At 31.8% G+C, this 11,402-nt stretch overlaps 1 pseudogene; it reads right to left on the bottom strand.

Annotated features, from left to right (window-relative positions):
- Positions 1-1,477: 1,477 nt before the first annotated feature.
- On the bottom strand, positions 1,478-4,080 carry LOC112023281 (G-type lectin S-receptor-like serine/threonine-protein kinase LECRK3; annotated as a pseudogene).
- Positions 4,081-11,402: the final 7,322 nt, after the last annotated feature.

Here is an 11,402-nt window from a genome sequence, read left to right as displayed (position 1 = left end):
TCAAGGACAGTTATTATGAATAGATATTATATATATAGTATTCAATAGTGATTTTTAAAATTATATACATAATAGCAGTTTAATGAGAAACTTGGCGTAACCAATATCATAAAAATTGCATGAAAAAACTACTTTAGTACCTCTGAATGTCTTGGTTGATCTAATATCATATATGTTTTATAACCCAAGATAACATCAATAGCACCACTACAATTCATCATTCTGCACGGGTTACATACTAGTATATATATTACTAGTTAAAGCTGAGAGAACATTCATTTAGATTTCAAATTAGAATCTAATTAGAGTCTAATTTTACAGCATGTGTCTCATTTAATCTAAGTTTTTTAATTTTTGTGACAAATGAGTTAATTTAATGTAGAAAACGAGAAGTCCAATATAAATAAATCATAAAAACCATAATCATATATCTAACTCTATATATAAAATTAGAGAAAGAAAGAGTTTGAATGATTTTATATTTATGAGCCCCTTTTTTTGTATAACTAAAAAAAATTTAATTGGATTTTGCTTTTGTTAGCTTCCCATACAAAGTAAATTGTTTTGAATTTTACTGTTATTTTTTCTTTGAACTAATGAGCATATTTTTTAGGGGAAATTATACTTTACCACCCTAAACTATACCCCATGTTACACTTTGCACCCTAAACTTTTCAAATGCACTTTTTGCACCCTTAACTATGACCTTTGTTACACTTTGTATCCCGATGTTAAGTTTGCTGTTAACTTAAATGGAAAAATATGATACCACGTAAAAAGACCTAATTGCCCCTCTTCTTAATGCTTTAAAAACAAAATATATAAATTATACTTTACCACCCTAAATTATACTCCTTATTACACTTTGCACCCTAACCTTTGAATTTTCATCCAAGTTAACAACAAACTTAACAACAGGATGCAAAATGTAACAGGAGTCATAGTTTAGGGTGTAAAATGTAACATGTATAGTTTAAGGTGGTAAAGTGTAATTTCTCATTTTTTTATATTACTTCTATTCACATATTTTGTATGCGAAAATATTGAATGTAATAAACTGTAATTGAGCTAAACGATCTCATGCACATATCCTCATTTAATTTAGGAGATACTATTTGACCAATTTATTATTCTATTTTGAGTTATATTTAGTAGAATTTCACAAACAATAATTATGAATTGATATTGTACATGTAATATCCAATAGTAATTTTCAAAATTATATACGTAATAACAATGTAATGAGAAACTTGGTATAACTAATATCATTAAAATTACAAGAAAAAATTATTTTAGTACCTCCAAATGTCCTTGTCAAACAATGTCCTATATATTTAATAACTCAAATTAACATCAATAGCACTACTACAATTCATCATTCTCATGCATAAGTACAGGTTACATACTAGTGTGTATATATATATATATATATAGATATTGATTATACTCATTCAATTATTAGAAATTTGAGTTGATTACTCTATTAATTAATGTAAAATCCTTCATTTCAATAATTCTATAAATTCCTTAAAGTATTTTGTTAACATCAAACAAAAATCCAATAATCCAATCACGACTGACTTCTCTCATTGAAGGCCTCAATAATGGCACATCCTGTACACACCAAATTGTCACCATTACTAGCTTCTTCACGCAATTCATATCACTAATAGCCTCTTCATCATTTTCCACTAATCTTTCAACTTTCCCTCTACTATAGCAATCATAAGCCACTCCGTAAGTATCTGCCCTCTCTGTCTCAACTTCCACACATTTCTTGCAGCAAATGATCTCCAACAACATGACACCAAAATTATAAACATCCACCTTTATGGTGACTGGTGTGTTCTTGAACCATTCAGGTGCAACATAGCCTTTAGTCCCCCTGATGCCAGTGAGAGGACAGGTTTGGTAGTTCATCAAAAGCTTTGCCAATCCAAAATCAGAAATTTTGGCAGTAAAAAATCATCCAATGGTATGTTTTGAGGCTTTATGTCACAATAAATGATTTGCATGCTGCATTCCTCATGTAAGTACATAAGTCCTCTGGAAATTCCTAACGCAATCTGCATTCTCTGTTGCCAACTTGGTCTTAATACTCCAAAGAGGAAACTTGACAATGAACCGTTGTAAATAAACTCATACACCAAAATTCGGTGTTCACCTTCATCACAATAGCCAAGTAATCGTACCAAATTCTTATGGTGAGTTTGGCCAATCACTGTTACTTCAGTTTTGAATTCCCTCTCACCTCCCTTTATCATCTTTTCTAGCTTCTTGATGGCAACATATTTGCTACAACTCAATACTATTACCCCTTTATAAACAGCGCCAAAAGAACCCCTACCCAATTCTTCTTTGGACCCACTTGTGGCTTCTTCAAGGTCTTTGTATGTAAATGAACGCAGATTCATATCAAGGCCTTTTGTATGTGGGGTTCTATAGAAATTTGGTAGTTTTTCTTGCCACAAGCAAAACACAAGAAGAGAAATTGCAGCTACAGAAAAGAAGTTAAAAAAATATAGAAGTACCTAGGAGGACTGCAAGAATCGATATTGCTTGATCCTGCTTTCCTTGGCCTGGATCTAGATTTGTAGGATTCTGTGAAGAGCTATTCAATTTCAATATAGAGCTTTTCTATCAACAGCATGGCGGTTGTACCTCCCATTAGAAAGCGGTAATCTGTTCTTCCAACATCTTCCCATGCCATTATTATATTTCGGATCCTGGAAAATGGTGACTGCACAATAACAATCGTGCAGACAAGATTTCTTGCATTCAAATTCTGTTATGGGTTGAAGTAGTTCATAGGCAGTTAAAGGCCAATCAGCATTCTCGATCTCCAAGATTTCAAACTGATCTTCCGAAATCACAGTACCCATCTCGTTACATTCATGCATGTAGCTTACATCATCTTGTTTGCGGCCAGTGTACTTGTTATTTACATCCAAGAGAGAGAAGCCTGGGGCGCATTGGCACTCTGGCTTACCATAAGCTCTCAGTGAACATATGCTATTATAACCACAAGGGCCACTTCTAAAAGTGTCAACAATATTCAGGCAGATGTTTTCAGGAACATACCAAGTTGCAGTCCAGGTTTGGCTTCCAGTAAAATTCTTTGGGTGAGTATAGAGTCTGAAAACACCATCAAAGTCAAGTGTTGCCCTGTAGTAGGAGTCTGACTCTGTCCTCAAGACCTCACCCTCTGATGAAAGATTGGATATAGCTCCCAGTGAGTTCTTGACTAGAAGGTAGCCTGACTTATCCATGATCAGCTCAGAAACATTATGTTCAGTATAATATGCTCCATAAGTATTTTTGGTGTAGACAGCTATTTGATTTAGTATCAAATCGTATGAGGAATTTGATATATTTTGTTGTCTGAAACGGAGCTGAAATTTACCCACCCCGAAGCTTTTTTCAGACATGGTAGAGAGAAGGCTTCTCGCAAAACCCAATACTTGGGTTGTTAACATGGTATTGGTTGGTTCATCGAAGCTATTCCATATGATGCTTGAGTTTTTGCAGCTTGTTATAAAAAAATTCCCAGTTTCTAGCATAGCCCCATTTGATACTTGAGGGTTCTCATTGTTGTTGGACATCCACAACTCCCATCCACTTGGAGCTATGAGTACAAGCTGTCCAGCTGTGTTAAGCTCGACTTTTGATTCTCTCTCTGCTGGATAGCATCCGTTTGCAGACCAAACTATAGTTTTATCTGGTATCTTAGCAAACCAGATTGCAAGAAGGAACTGATCTTGTTGACCTGGAAGGCGGCGGAATCCAAATGAAAAATCATCAGATGGTGAAGTCCACGTGGAGTTATCATCTGTAGCAAAGAGAGCTGAACCCACACTTACGTTGGTATTAACTTGAGCGATTGCAGGCACCAGGAGGGTGATGACAAAGGCAAGCAAATGATAGTAAAAAAGAGCAATTGCTGAAGCCATTGGAAAAAGATAGAGCTAACATATAAGTGGTAAATAGTGGTCTTACTATGACGAACTTTGTGTTGCCATGGGAAACATGATTGAGTTTAGGAGCCTAATTTGAACTCTTCCAATGGTCAAAATAGTCGGAAAGACCAGAATGCAGGCAGCACATATAAAAAAGGCTTTATTCTATGCAAGGGGACCAAATACGGACGCGCTATATCTCCTTGACAATGATAGGGTCTTGACATGAAGTTTATAAGAGCTAACCATGATTGGGGTTAGGTGAGTTTGGTCCTCTTTGCAATTACATGGGTGGTTCGATAAAAGAGCATTCACATAAGTTTGTATATAATAGAAAAAAAGTGTAAAGTTTGTCTAAAAATGACTCACTTTTCTTTTTTTGAGAAAGTTTCAACTTATGGTGTCTGCTCCTGATGATAGTTCTTTATCATCAGACCAAGACACCAATCAGTTTTTGGTGTAGGCGGAAATTGAACCCCAGATCTCTTATACAACCATCAGAGACTTTACCAGTTGGGCTAACTAGAACCCACAAAATGACTCACTTTAATTTGTGTATAATTATGTAAATTTATAAGTTTGTTACATTAATTGTATAAATTTACATTGATACTATTTATTTTGCATTTTGTTATTTATTCTTTCTCTATGTATATCGAGGATGAAGGAAGAAATTAAATGATAGGTGTTGTGTAAAAAAAGAGAAATAATTTTAAAAAAATTAAGAAAAAAATGATATTTTAATGAAATGTAATATAAAATAGATATATATATATATTTTTTTTTAGAATGATGTAAAATAGATAATCTAATATAGGGTGTTTTGAAAAAGTGATTATATAAAATAAAAAAGTAGATTCTTGTACTAAAATAAACATAAATTTTGCATGAGATGATGTGAATGCACTAATTGTGTGTTTGGATGGCAGGATTTGGGCACATGGATTTAGATTTGGGTAATTGAAATAAAAATACCTTGTTTGGATAGTTTACAAAGGGTTAAGGATTTTGATTGAACAAATCCACTGAGAATTTTAAAATCCATCACTTTAAAATTAAAAATTAAGTATCCAAATACAACCTAAAGGACCATGAAATCTATCAATTAGACCACCAATTAATCTAATGCGTACTTAAGGGATCAAATCTATTAAATTAGCACTTCTCTTTAACCCTACCAAGTTAAAACAAGTCAGTTCTTTTGGCTTTGGGCGGTGGCTTAGGCGTGTGGGACACAATCAGTAAAGAAAAGCCGAAGCAAAGAAGGCCATTCAGGATTGAGCAATATAGTTTTGTAAGATAATTGGTGAACAATGAAATATATAAAGAATACACTATCTGCAAACAACCAAAACAATCAACATCAAAGGAAGAAAGCTTCTATCGAAAAAGAAGGAAAAAGTTTCGCATTAACGTGTTGACTGTTGACTTTTGGACATTTGATTTTGATCTGAATCCCAGCAAAAATGGCCAACTACCACTATTTAGCAAAAAAATTAGCAATGTACCATTGTTTTGGAAATATGTATGGATCTATCACTTCTTTGAAACTCAAGTTTGTGAAAATTGAGCTTACCATGAAACTTGAGTTCCAAAAACTTGAATTTTTTGAAAAAATATTCTTCAAATTTGCTGAAAAAATTTTGATGGTACTCAAGTTTATAGAACTCAAATACCATAAAAAATTTCAAAATTTGTCCAATTAGGTGTTTCCTCTACCTTTTGGAGAGGAAGAGTAGACATAGAGCACTATTTAAGCCGATCATTTAGTAATAAATGTTAACCTATATTATGAGATGAACATCTAAATAATGCGAGGTGAACAGCTAAACTCTAATTCCTTGGCCCTGTGTTAATCAAGCTGCAATTATACCTCGGCCTAACATCACTATGCGAAGTGAGGTGGGAGATAAGTCGGCTAAGCATTGGGTTGCAGTGCGCGTAGAGCTTTGCCAGAACGGATCCTCAGACTCATGGACATGCTCAGTCCTTTATGCACTTTGGGCTGGGCTTGCTCCTTTTATACTCCTTACTCCTTTCATAGGCCTATGATCCACGACCAATAAAAGGAAACTAGTAAAATCACTCCCCCACAACATATCCTTCTGACATACCAATCCATTAAAGAGGCTCTCGGTGTTCCCAAGATCAAAGAGTCTGAAAAGTGTTTGGTACTTCCGTTTTTTGTTGAAAGATTAAAGAAAGCTTCATTTAGCTTCATCAAACAATATGAAAAAAAAAAAAAAAAAATTTGTACTCTTTTCTATTTTGAAAAAATAAATTTTAAGAAAAATATTAATTTATTTTATGTGTTTCATGAGGTACACGTATTTATTTCTAAGTATAATTAGATTTTTATAGGTGACAGTCTAATGATTAATATAAAAAAAAAAGGAACTTATATGGTTCTCTTTTTTCAAAATAAATGTGGAGGGAGGGTCTAAATTTGTGCTCTTCCAAGTAGTGTCAAAAGTCTAGGTAATTTATATTATTTTTTCTAAAACTTATATTACAAAAATAATTTTGAATATTGCAATCCTTCTCAAGTTTAGTTGAAATAAATAAAGAAAACACAAATGCAAATATAATAATACACCTAAACAAAATATAGAAAATAAATAAAACTTATAATTGATTATTTATGAGTTTATTCAAATAATATGTTCGTATACGAAATTATATTAATCATAACAATTTACATTTCTCCTCTTTTTAATGACACGCAATATAATTAATTCTCGAATATAATCCTACCTAATGAGTAATATACATGAACTATAAAAAATATTTTTTACAATAAATGTAACGACCCCACCTCAATTGTGTAGATATTGTCCGCTTTGGGACTCATACCCGCGCTGGAGAAAAGGCCTCTACACATTGAAGGAAGGTCATTCCTTATAAACACGTTCTCATATGCTTCCCTAGGAACGACCCCGCCCCAACTGTGTAAATATTATCTGCTTTGAGACTCATACCTCTCACAGTTTTGTTCTTCCTCAGGTTATGCTGGGGAAAAAGCCTTTATACATTAAAGGGAGGTCATTCTTTATAAACACATTCTCATGTGCTTCCCTAGGCGATGCGGGACTTCATGGAATGCAAGACCTCCCTTTTTGGATCACTACAATAAATTTTTATGTAAACTTATAATGTACTAGTACATCTCACGAAATATCTACTAGTTCCTTATGAAACACATACATGTCAAACTTGAAGTAATCCCTTGAGTTGGTTTTGTTCCAAAACTTTTACACTTTCATTCCAACTTTTGTGTCTATGACTCTATGCCTAACGTAAGAATCACCTTAACTTTTTAATTCTTTTTCTACTTTTGTTGGAAAATCAAAGAAAGCTTCATTTTTCATATTCTTTCCTTTCTAGATAAAAATAATTGTGCTTTAAAAAAATATTATTAATTTATTTTTATGTATTTAATGAGATACATGCATTATTTGTTTATTTCTTTTTTTAAGAAGGAGGGTCGGAATTTGGGTTCTTCCAAACAAAATCACCATGATACAAGGGTTTTGATAATTTATATTATTATTTATTTAATATTTATATTTAAAAACTATTAATTTTGAATATCACATTCCTACAAAAGTTTAATTGTTTTAGCAACATAATTATGTTGGGCCAAAAAAAAAAAAAAATTAGGATGGTCACAAATTTTTTTTAAGAATAAAAAATTTATCAATTTTTTAAAATTTATATATAATAATAATTATTTTTCCAGGTCAAGGTGATTTGGTGACCACCTAAATCCAAAGTGGAGCTTGTCCCCTGCATGGTCAATATTTTTGACAACTGAAAATAAAGTCATCAACTTGCAGCCAAAATAATAATAATAATAATAATAAATAAATAAATAAAATAAAAATTTAAATTTAAATTTAACTCTAATGTGTACCATTCTCTTGTATTTATACATTTATTTTGATAGATACTATTCTCATTAAACCAATGGAAATAGTCAAATGGAATCTACAATCTGCATGTATCCTTTGAGTAGGGGGAAAGAGGAGGTTGATCTATTTAACAAGCAAACAAATAGTGACAGATAATTAATTGCATATTCATTATCTGATAGATTTACAATGAATATTATGTTAAATAGATTGAAGTAAAAAAAAAAAAATCCTCTGGGAGCCATAAGAGCCTTGACTTTCGAATCGAGTTAAGTTGCATATACAAATTTGAACCTACGATTTGGCATTGATGAGAAGCCGTTCAAGACTTTATATATAACTAATTACTTGAAATAAATAAACTGTTTAAAGAGGAGCTTTTTTTAGATTTTAATCTTGTTAGACAAATCCAATTATAATTTTTTTTTGAAGTGTTGCTGCCTGTCAAGTTTGTCCAAAAATAGGTGAGTTTCAGTTAGCTTAATAGGTAAAATCTCTTATCATCAAATAACAAATTTGAGGTTTGGTCTCTACTTATACCAAAAATTTTAAAAAAATAAAAAAATCATTAAAAACAGATGTCATATGTTTAAAACACTCTCTTAACAAAGATAAAAAAGTTCGCCCAAAAATAATTCCTATCAAGATAGAAACACCTATTGTCTATATAATGCCTGCCTCTGGAATCAATTTTCTTTTGTAGAAGTATCAAAATTCAAAGTAACACAAATTAGGAACTTGGCTTGTCCTTGCTTCTTTAGTCATTGAGTTCATCCATCCAGAAAAAAAAGTACCAACAAACTCCTTAATTTGACGGGCGTCAAGTTCTGTGCAATCATATCCGTACTAATTATGTGGTTCAAGATAATCTTGAATTCCTTATAATTGAATTCTTCGGATGTGGTGGGTGTTGAAATTGACTGAGTGAGAATTACAGGAAAAGCTTAAGCCAGGCTCAAGTTATCTTGATTTGATCAGAGGCCTAGAATTCAATAGATTGTCTTTAGCACAACAGATCGATATGTTGACTTTTGAATCCAACTAGGAATCCCAGTTACCACTTAGCATGCCCTTGAGCCGAAAATCCATAGAACCTTAGACTATTTTGTTGAAATTGAAAACTCTTTACTAAAAATACTGTAGATAAAAGTAAAAATTAGCTGAAATAGTATAGTGAGATATATGAATAATACCAAAAAATATAGTAAAACTAAGACCCATAAATAGTAGTAAAAATAAGCTAAATAGTAAAATAAATTGACAAAAATAATTTTTGCCAAACGGACACTAGATAAACCGAGATTAAGAAGGTGTATGTTACATATATAAATTATGATATGCATATAGCATGCATCTCACAGTATATAAGTTATAAAACTAAATGAGACAATCACATATTGTGAGGTTGTATATGTTACACTGGAACATATAGCATGCCTCTCACAGTATGTGATTTCACAATTAAGTGAGAATGGGACAACATGCTTAGAGTGGTAGAGTTAGGATTTAAGTTCGAGACGTAAATTTTATAATTGAGATGCTGATTCGCATACACGCACATGTATAAATAAATATGCAAGCACTCGTGCATCAGTACATGCACATATATATTTTTAAAAAGTATTTCATATTCATTTAAATAATAATAAAATAATTTATGTGAACACTACTTCACTATATTTTAATGGAAAAAAAAAAAAAAAAGCCACAAACGAATAACATATTCATTATTTGATGTTTATCTATTAAAGGCCTTTCACATGTTTATCTATGTATGGGCTTTGCTAACAGGGAAAAAGTGATTAACTAGTTTTATTTAAGTGAAAATAGTTATTGCTTATTAACAAATTTTTATGAAGCAATAAATATGAATTTTTTAAAAATATTTTTTTTCATCTAAAGAAGATAATAATCCACTAGAACTATACATTTATGCTAATATTATAATTATATTCTAAATGAGATAGTTTTTTATAAAAAAATAAAAACAACAAGTTAGAAGAAGAAGAAGAAGAAGAAGAAGAAGAGATAGTTTTGTATTTCAATTAGAACATCTTAAAAGTATTTAGCCAAAAAAAAGAAAAAGAAAAAAAAGAAGAAGACAAAATATCCAAGCGGTTATAGAAAAGGAATATAAATATTAAGCTAGTGAGTTGATTATTGACAATGTCATTTTATTCTTTTGTAGCTTTCTAGTATGAAAACTATATATACGCAAGTTCCTGTTAGAAAATTCAAGCTTTGTAATTAATTCAACTAGTAGTACTGCACTAGTTTTTGTTTCTGCTGCATTGTTCTGGAGTTGAAATATCAATTGTAACCTACCGCAAAGTACCCAAAGTTTAATGGCTACACTCGTGATCGATTAGGCGTTAAACATTAAACAACCATAAAAAATGGTTTACATCATTATACTTCCTATAGAAAATCAAATTAACAAAAAAATAAAACCCAACTTGTTAGAAAAATAGTGACAAAAATTATTAAAAAAAATAATGTATTTTTAAACTTCCTATTTATTACTATAAAAAAAAAAATCCTATTTATTGATATGACTTGTTACATTATTTGGAGAAAATGGGCTTTTGCTATTTTTTTTTTTTAAATCCAGCATTTTGCCCCATTTTCCAAATTAATAAGGAAATGCCTATGTTAGGTTCTAAAGACTTAGAATTTGATGTGTTTAGAACTCTAATGTGTAATGTTGGCAAACCATAATCAAAATAATATGTTTAGTCTTGTTTAGGCTTACTCAAAGTTGTGTAATTCATGTAAAATTGGAATCGAGAGGCTGTAGATGCATTAGTGCATTTTGGCCTGCCTCGATCGATCGAAAGATAGACTCAATCGATCGAAAGATGGCCAGAATGTTTTTCTGCAGAATTTTCAACTCAACCCTATCTCATTAAATGTTTTGGGTTTAATGTTTTTGCCCTAGGTATATAAGGCAAAACCCTAACCACGTTTTTGAGAGTTGCTCTGGTTGTATTGTTGCTGATATTTTGCGGTTTGTGTGAATCTCTTGTGAGATCCTTGAGAAGCTTTCCTTTACATAAACTTAGGGTTTTCAAGGTCGAGCATCTTGATGATCAACTCAGTTGCTATCATTGGAACTTAAAGAAACACAAGCGGGAGTGCTTGTATCTTGTGAAGAATCCAAGAAAGAAGGAGTCCGTGGATTCGGAGTTTGCACGTGGTCGAGTCAGTAAGTTCTACTGGTGGGTAGCATTAGGAAGTCAAGCGTGGGTGCTTGTAAGTCCTTTTGTATGAACTTCGATTCTTTCATATAGTGGATTCAGGTTTACCTTGAGGATAGCTAAGTCAAATCTTTTCCAGATTTTTATCATGTGGTTTCTTGGGTCATCATATCTTGTGTTATTTACTTTTTCGCTGCTTTATATTCTTGATATGATTATTTGATTGTGATAACCTAGATTTGCATAATTTGACTAAGTTAATCACTTGGCTAATTAATTAAGTTAATCTGGTTGGGTTAAGGGGTCTAAAAACCATTCAAGTGGTATCAGAGTAGGTT

The sequence above is a fragment of the Quercus suber genome, unplaced genomic scaffold, assembly GCF_002906115.3.
Source record: "Quercus suber isolate HL8 unplaced genomic scaffold, Cork oak 2.0 scaffold_87, whole genome shotgun sequence".
Classification (NCBI taxonomy): domain Eukaryota; kingdom Viridiplantae; phylum Streptophyta; class Magnoliopsida; order Fagales; family Fagaceae; genus Quercus; species Quercus suber.
This window is presented reverse-complemented; position numbering and strand designations above follow the sequence as displayed.